Source organism: Perognathus longimembris, chromosome 1 (assembly GCF_023159225.1).
Source record: "Perognathus longimembris pacificus isolate PPM17 chromosome 1, ASM2315922v1, whole genome shotgun sequence".
Classification (NCBI taxonomy): domain Eukaryota; kingdom Metazoa; phylum Chordata; class Mammalia; order Rodentia; family Heteromyidae; genus Perognathus; species Perognathus longimembris.
In genome coordinates this window covers 114,963,189-114,971,694 of record NC_063161.1, presented here as the reverse complement: position 1 = coordinate 114,971,694, position 8,506 = coordinate 114,963,189, and positions in this window count along the sequence as shown.

Sequence of the window (8,506 nt, the reverse complement as noted above, 5' to 3'; positions counted from 1 at the left end):
TTGATAAATCTATTGTCATTCTAAATGTTCTAAATTTTGCATAATATCTGTTTCTCTTTCAGGGTAATGGTAAATTTCACTCTTCTTCGTTTGTTTGTTTGTTTTATGTTATACTACAGAATATGCATGTCTACAGTTATTGTAAATGCCTGTGTGTTTTCACTTATTGATTACATTTCATCTAGCTATAACATAATTGTAAGTTGTACATTTAAACTGGATAGTTCAATGAGGTTTTAGGTCTGCTTATAATCTTTTGTAACCATTTTGCTAAGAAAGGTTTACATGGTCAGGCTCTTTGTCAATATCCTACAGGGATTATCAACATTCTTTTTTTTTTATCATCATGTTACTTTTACTTAGTTTTGAACTTTGCACAGTATCTCAATAATAACATAATATGTTAACATTTAAAATTTGTTTTTAATTTTTCTTAATTTTGAGTTTTAGGAATCATTTCTTTACAATAACAAAATACGGGTGAGAAATAATAAAAATATACAACAGGATGTCACTTGTTTGAGAGAAGGAGTCTTTCTAGCTCAGAGAATCTCTGTTAGATAGTGCTCTTTTATTTATTCTCTTTCTCTGCCTTTTTCTCATAACCATTTAAACTGTGAATAGTACTTTCAGCCCCAGGGGCTACATTTAGTAGGCTGAGCCTATGCTTTGCCAACTCTTGGTTTATAATACAATTCATCATTTTTCCCCTAAAGTTATTTTTTGCTTTCCTGTCTTAATGAAGTTTGGTTCATTCTCCCTCTCAAATACATATTTATGGGGAGAAAATCCGTTTTTATTCCTGCTGCACAAATTTCATCTATAGAAACTGCATAGGGATGGGGATATGGCCTAGTGGCAAGAGTGCCTGCCTCGCATACATGAGGCCCTGGGTTCAATTCCCCAGCACCACATATACAGAAAATGGCCAGAAGTGGCGCTGTGGCTCAAGTGGCAGAGTGCTAGCCTTGAGCAAAAAGAAGCCAGGGACAGTGCTCAGGCCCTGAGTACAAGCACCAGGACTGGCCAAAAAAAAAAAGAAACTGCATAAGCAAACTCGATGTCAACACAACACATCCCAGCCAAGTGCTTTGGTGTACACCTGTAATCCTAGCTTCTCTGAAAGCTGAGATTGGGAAGCCCCTGGTGAAAAAGAAAAAACAAAAAATCCGGTTATGGTGGCATTTGTATTCTATCCCAACTACATGAAAAACTGAAATCAGGAAGATGTGGTTTAAGTCTAGCCCAGGGAAAAGAATTCACAATAATCCATCTCAACAGGAATGGTAAGTGTGCTACTACAAATCTATCATCCCAGCTCTGATAGCAAATGGTAAGCAAGAGGAAAGCAGTTGAGGCTAGTGTGGACAAAAAGCATAACCCCACCTCAGAAGAAACCAAATGAAAAAGGCTATATTGTGAAGCAGTAGAATACTTACCTAGCAAGCACAAAATCTTGAGTTTAAGATCCACTACTACGAAAGCCAATCTCTAAAATGTGAAAAATCATGATATTTAACAATACAGTGATGGAAATAGATGTGATCAGAAAATACATAAGATGATATATAAACTTTCATAAAGTGATAAAATTGATTTAAAAGACCTCTGGGTATTCAGTACATTTATTTTGGCAATCCATCCATCCTCAGTTTATCAATTAGTCTCTGGGAAAAATCTTTCACATTGCCTTGGGCTTTGGTTTGAAGAAATCTTTCCAATCTTCCAGTAGTCAAACTGCAATAGTTTTTTTTTTCCAAAACTTGAGCAAGAAGCCTATTAAAACTATCGTTATGTGTGCCAAAAATATTGGCCAGCACAGGTAGCAAGGCAGTGCCTTCCCACCCTAGCTATAAATTCACTTGAGGATAATTTGTTTTATCAGTACATACCATCTCTCTTGCTCTTTTAGAGTGTTTGATATTATCTCTCTGAGATTAGGGCCAGCAAGTGTGCTAATTGTGACCTTATGTAACAACTTTAGTAACTCAGGAAAAAATAAAGTTTCCTCATAAAAGATGATTCAGTCTTCCTTAGGCAGGCCATGGAGTTTTATTATTTTGGAATAATCACTATCTTTAGAAAACTCTAAATCATATTTAAGAGACACATTTATGTTTAGACTAAGCATTGCTGGAACTAGTATCATAAACCAATAGCATTGAAGTCTAATATTGATCCAGATATGAAGATATTTTAAGTCTCTCTCTCCCTTTTTCTCTCTTCCCCCCTCATTCTTCTTCTCTCTCTCTCTTGTTTTATTCAACGTCATAATTAAAAGATCCCTGGATTTGATTTCAATTGGGAGCCTATGCCAGCCACTCTTTTGGTGAAGCTAGATTTTCCAGAAATACACGTGACTTGCTTTGCATGTGCTGGTTCACAATACAGATAATCATGTGTTGCAGGGAGATGCCTGATATTAAAGCTTCTAATGCAAGACCCAGCCTGACAAAGGATCATTAACATGAATGTAAGGAAGAGAAGGGGAGAGGGGAGAGAGGACAGGACAGGAGTGAGGGGAGGGGTTGTGTGTGTCTGTGTTAGGAATTCTCTTTAGAGTTCTCAACAACTAAATTTTAAGGAACTGAACTTGCACCTTGATAGTGAAACATCTGGAAATGTACTTAAAGATAACCAGAGCTCAGAGATAATCAGAGCTCCGTAGTCTTTAACCAAGCTCCCCTCTCAGGCAAAATGTTCTCCTTGGAATGTATATTGTAGTTATTATTATGCTTTTTAAACATAAAATCATTTCATATTTTACTGTATGGTTTGACATTAAATTTTTTATTTATTAAAATTTTTATTATTTATTGGTCTAAGCAGAGGTGAGGAGCATCTGGCCTGCGGGCTGTATAATGCCTTAAGAATCATTCAGTCTGAGTCTTGCCAAGGCAACTACAGGCAGGACTTGAAATTCAATAAATCTAGGGGTTCCTATCAAAGCAAAATTCAATAAATCTAGGCCTTCAAATGATGTTATAAATATCCAAATGCCTTTTGGCAGAAATGTGCCCCCACCCCTGGAAGGAAGAAAGAAAGAGGATGTTAGATATGAAACAAGGATTCTACAGCTTTAAGCTTTTCTTTGAATACCATCTTGCAACATGGCTGATTACATAAATTTGCAACAAATACTATCCTGGAGCATTTTGTAGAGCAGATCCTGTTTGTACACTTAGAAACAAATATGTAAAAATATGTGCCTATGTGTGCTAGATGGTTTCTTTTCACAGTGTGCAGAATTTGTCCTTTTCATAATGTGTATGTTTTGTTTTACAGACGAAGCATATGAAGAGCTTACCCAACAACTAAAGCGAGAAAGCCTACTCCTCTCTTTTGAAACAGGTATGACTCTGGGTAGAAAATAGTGACATTATAGCACTGGCTTTCATGCTGGTCCTGGGGCTTGAACTTGGGGTCTACGCAATGTTCCTGAGCTTTTTATCACTCAAGGCTAGTGTAGCAGTGGCTTTCAAAGGATCCATTGCAGCCTCTCAGGATATCACATTTGATAATCTGAACTGGTAGAGTCACTCCTAATTCAATCATCCTAAAATAAAAAAGCTTCTATGTAAAGTTCATATAACTTTAGCCTACTTGCTTGATACTTGTCTCTGCCCTACTTCTTTTTTATTTTTTTTTTCATTTAGTTGGTCATGGGGCTTAAACTCAGGGTCTGGTCCCTATGCTCTTTTGCTCAAGACTAGCCTTCTGCCACTTTGAGCCACTTCTGGTTTTCTGATTGTTAATTGGAGATGAGAGTCTCACAGACTTTCCTGCCTGGGCTGGCTTTGAGCCATGATCAGCAGATCTCAGCCTCCTGAGTAGCTAGAATTACAGGTGTGAGCCACTGCACCCAGCTCTGAGCTGCTTCAAGTGCCCAAATACATCTGATAGAAGAAAGAAGAAGAGAAAGAGGAAGATGAGGAATTGGAGGAGAAGAACAAGAAGTAGGAGATAGAGAAGGGAGAGGAGGAAAAAAAGAAGACTTAAAAAGTAAAATATGTAAAACCAAGAAATGGGTGTGCAGGAGGGGGGTGAAATATATTTCCCCACATCCTAAGGTACACAGACACTGTCTACACTTGGCTTCAACACAAGGAGTTCCACATTTTCAGCCTATCCATTGAAGAGCATATTCTCAGCATATAACAGAAAAGGACCCTATAGACACATACACCTCATTAAAATAAAACTCCAGTGGCATTGCTTATCCTTATAATTAATAATCTAGATTTGTTTAAAGAATTTCAATTGTAGGGAAGCCCTGCTAATGACTAATTGTGGGGCTTGAGCAAGTCAATTACCCTTCCCCAGCTTGTATTTACATTTATAAAATGAAAATCATAATGTTTACTTTATAGAGTCATGTGAAGTGATAAAACATAAACAAGGGACCTCTCACAAGAAAGGAAAATGTCTTACGAAATCACCCTAGGGGTCTCTGCTCAAAAGAACAACTAATAATAGCACTCAGACCCTTTGAATTTTTGCCTCATGCTCCAACTAACACATAATATCTCCCCATTCATATATCTGCTCCAGCCTAAAAAGTAAATGAAATCTAGAGAAGAACTGAATGCAAAAGGTGAAACCTCTGTAGTTTGAAGACTCAAGACATAAATCTTTCTTCTTTTCAGTGTTGGGGAATGAACTCAGGGCCTTGGCTATTACAGACCAGCATTCTACAACTGAGCAACATCCCTAGCAACATGAGCTATTTTGAAACACAGCAAAAATAAAATAAAAAAATCCTTATATACTATACTATAGTCTCTTCTTAAATTAAGAAATATGCTTTAAATTAGCAATCTTTTATCCAATGGCTAATCTATAGGAGTCCAAACAGATTTTTCCTATTACATGCATAATTCTGATGTCGAAATGAAAAAGTTGGATAACATCCTGTAGTGAAAGAAAGTGAGGAATAAACTTTGCACTGCTAGAAGCTCTATGTAGTGTGCAACCTAATTAAATCCACAGTGTCAGATGCTGGAGTGTGGGGCCCCTGTCCCCTGTAGTTAGGTACCTCTGGAAACAAAACTGTGTCTGCAACATTGACTATATCTGGAGTAAATCACTCCAGAGGGAAAAAAGCAGACATGCCTCTCATCATCCACACAGAAAGCCTAAAAGCTTTGCCCTTGTGGGAAGCCTAATAGGTCAAATACTTTCTAATAAAAAATCAACTCACACACTTCATTTAAAGGTACAGGTTTTCTCTTTTTGTTTTAATTGCAAATTCATACTCCGAAGACTGAATTACTTGACTTACATCTTCATCATCCTTTAGTACCCCTTTGCTAAGTCTTAACAACAAACATATTAACACAGCTGTGTGTGCCCATTGCTGTGTGTGAAATTGTGTGAGACATAGCTGCGCATTTTGACATCTGCTCAACTGACACAGCTTCAAGGACTCCCACATACTGATGAGGACATGATTTGGAAAACAATCTACCATGGCAAACGTCAGATAACTGACCTAGGAATTCAGGTTTTGATAGTCAGCTTCTGTCAAAGGTTCCATCTCAAGCAATTTGTTCCAAAATTAGCAATGCTAAAACACTCCCATGCAGCAGACCTCAAATTAAGAACAGACCCTGTCTTGGCCAAACAGTGGAGAAAACACAGGACTAATATTTAGGAGAGTTGAAAGAGCAGCTTTTGTGAAGACAGCCAGACCAACAGTTGCCTCTGTCACCAGCAGTCACTATGGAGCATTGTTAGAAGAGAAGTTCACTGAGCCATCTCATCATCTCCAGACTGAGAACATCAGGGGATTTCATGTACAAAGAGCAAATGAAAACGAATCACCATAATTGCATAGAACAACACCAGGAGTTGAACTTTTCTGACCACTTGAATTGTTACATTTCAATTCACTTTCATATTGGTTTGGTTTCAAACAAATGAATAAAAGTTTCAGGTGAATTAATGCATTTGTATCGTTTATAGAGCTTTGAGAGGGAATCTAAAGTGTAGAAACTGAAGTGAAGAATTGCCATGCAACAGTGATTATAACAAATTGTGTTGTTTCTGTGCTAGTTGTAATTACATTTACACTATTATGGAAGGCTTTCATAAACATCGGTTAATATCTTTCACTTCATTACCTCCATTTTCCAGATGAAAAAACTAAGGATCAGAGAAGTAGGGATTTGCCAAGTCATGTAACTAAGAAGTAGTAAAACTTGAAAGAAGGTTTTTCAGATTTTAAATTCATTGCTCTTTCCACATACATAGCTTAGGATACAGTGTGGAAATTGATTATATTAATTCCATCATGCTTATTATAAATTCAAACTTGTTCTTATTTACTGAGTGTACGGTCAGGACTCAGATTCATACATAAAGAAGCAATTAGTTTTGAGAATACATTTTTAAACAGAAACATAATCAATTCGATATCCTTCCTTATTAGAGATATTGCCCAACTTCCTGACTTCTTTTTTATGTTTTAATTCACTTATTTTTCTCTCTGCCCTTCTGGACACAATGAATGGATAAAAATGGTGCATATTTACAGTGTAAATATGTAATGCTTTGAAATGAGTAACTTATGAAATGGTTGAAATTAACTTATCAAATTAAGATAAATTAAATTATTAATTAAAATATCCATCTTCACATATACTTACCTTTTATGTGGTAAAAACATTTAAAGTCTAGTTCTGTAGTATTTTTAAATTAGATATTGACATATATATGTGTTCATGATATATACATATATATAAGTCTTAAAAATTTTAAAGTAACTTCAGTTGTACAGAGGGGTTTCAATTCAAAAATGTCAGTTTATGAGTACAATGCATCTTGATATAAGAGGTTTTGATAAATATACACATTATAAAATAGTTAAATCACTTGGATTAAGGTGCTATCACCTCATTCACCAATTTTTGTGATAAGATTTCAAGTCTGCTCTCTTAGAACTTTACAAGAATATAACAATGGTCATCATGCTATGGCAATTGACCTGCAGAATGTATTTACCCTATTTGAAACTTTATCCCCCACTTAACCGACATCTCATGATTTTCCTTCTCATTCTCCCCTATTTAACCACTATTCTTCTCTGTGCATATGGGAGTTCTACTTTTTGAGAGTCTACATTTAAGTAAGATTGAGAAACAGGACTTCCAGTACCTGGCTGATTTCACTTAGCATAATGACCTCTAGTCATAGCCATGTCATAAATGACAGGATTTTCCTTTTTTCATTGTTTTAAGAGTGAATAGTATTGCTACATTTTCATTACCCATTTTTGTCTGTTGGCAAATGCTTAGATTGGTTCCATCTTTTGGCTATCATAAATAATGCTGCAATAAACTCAGGAGAATACATACATCGTCAACACACTGATTTCAATTTCTGTGACTGTATACTCAGACTGATAATTGCTGAATTACATAGGAATTGTGTTTTAACATTTTTTTGAGAAAGCACCAGGCTAGTTTTCCAAGTGGCTGTACTAGTTTACAATCACACTGACAGTATACAGTTTTTCTTTTCTTCCAATCCTCACAAAAGCTATTTCAATAGATATATTAATAGATTTGGCATAAAAAAATCCCATTGTGTTTTAATTTGCATTTCTCTAATGATTTAGTGATATTGAGAAGTTTTTCAATTGTTTATTGGCCATTTGTATGTCTTCTTTTAAAAATATATATTCCTTTATATATTTTATATATTTACCCATTTTATATATTTTATATATTTATACATAAATATATATATTTACCCATTGTTTTATATATTTACCCATTGTTTAATTTTTTGTTTGTTCCCCTTTTTACTATTGAGTTCTTTACACAGTTTAAGTATGAAGCCCTTATCATATAACTAGTTTGAAATAATTTTTCCAGTTCCACAGTTGTCCCTTCATTCATTCTTCATATTGCCACACAAAGACTTTTAGTTTGATGTAATGTTCTCTATTGTTTTCTTTTATTTCCTATGCTTAAAATATCATATGAAATCATTGCCCAAATTCCATATCAAGAAGCTTTTCCTTTATGTTTTCTTCTTGCAGGTTTATAATCTGATGACCAACACTCCATTTTGAGTTGATTTCTGTATGTGTTGTGACATACAGATGAAATTTCAGCTGGGCACTCATGGCTCATTCCTATAATCCTAGCTTCTTAGGAGGCTGAGATCTGAGGATCACAGTTTGAAGCCACCCAAGCAGGAAGTCCCTGAGACCCTGATTTCCAATTAACCACCAAAAAGCCAGAATTAGAGCTGTGACTCCAGTGTTAGACTTTCTAGCCTTGAGCAAAAATTGCTCAGGGACTTTCCCCCAGGCCCTGACTTCAAGCCCCAGGCATGCACGCACACGCGCGCGCACACACACACACACACACACACATAAAATTTTCAACTTCAGAGCTCTGGTGGACATCCAGTTTTGTCAACAGCACTTGTTAAAGATTGTATTCTTTCTTTATTGTGCTTTTGGTATCTTTGGAGATCAATTGACAATACATGCCTT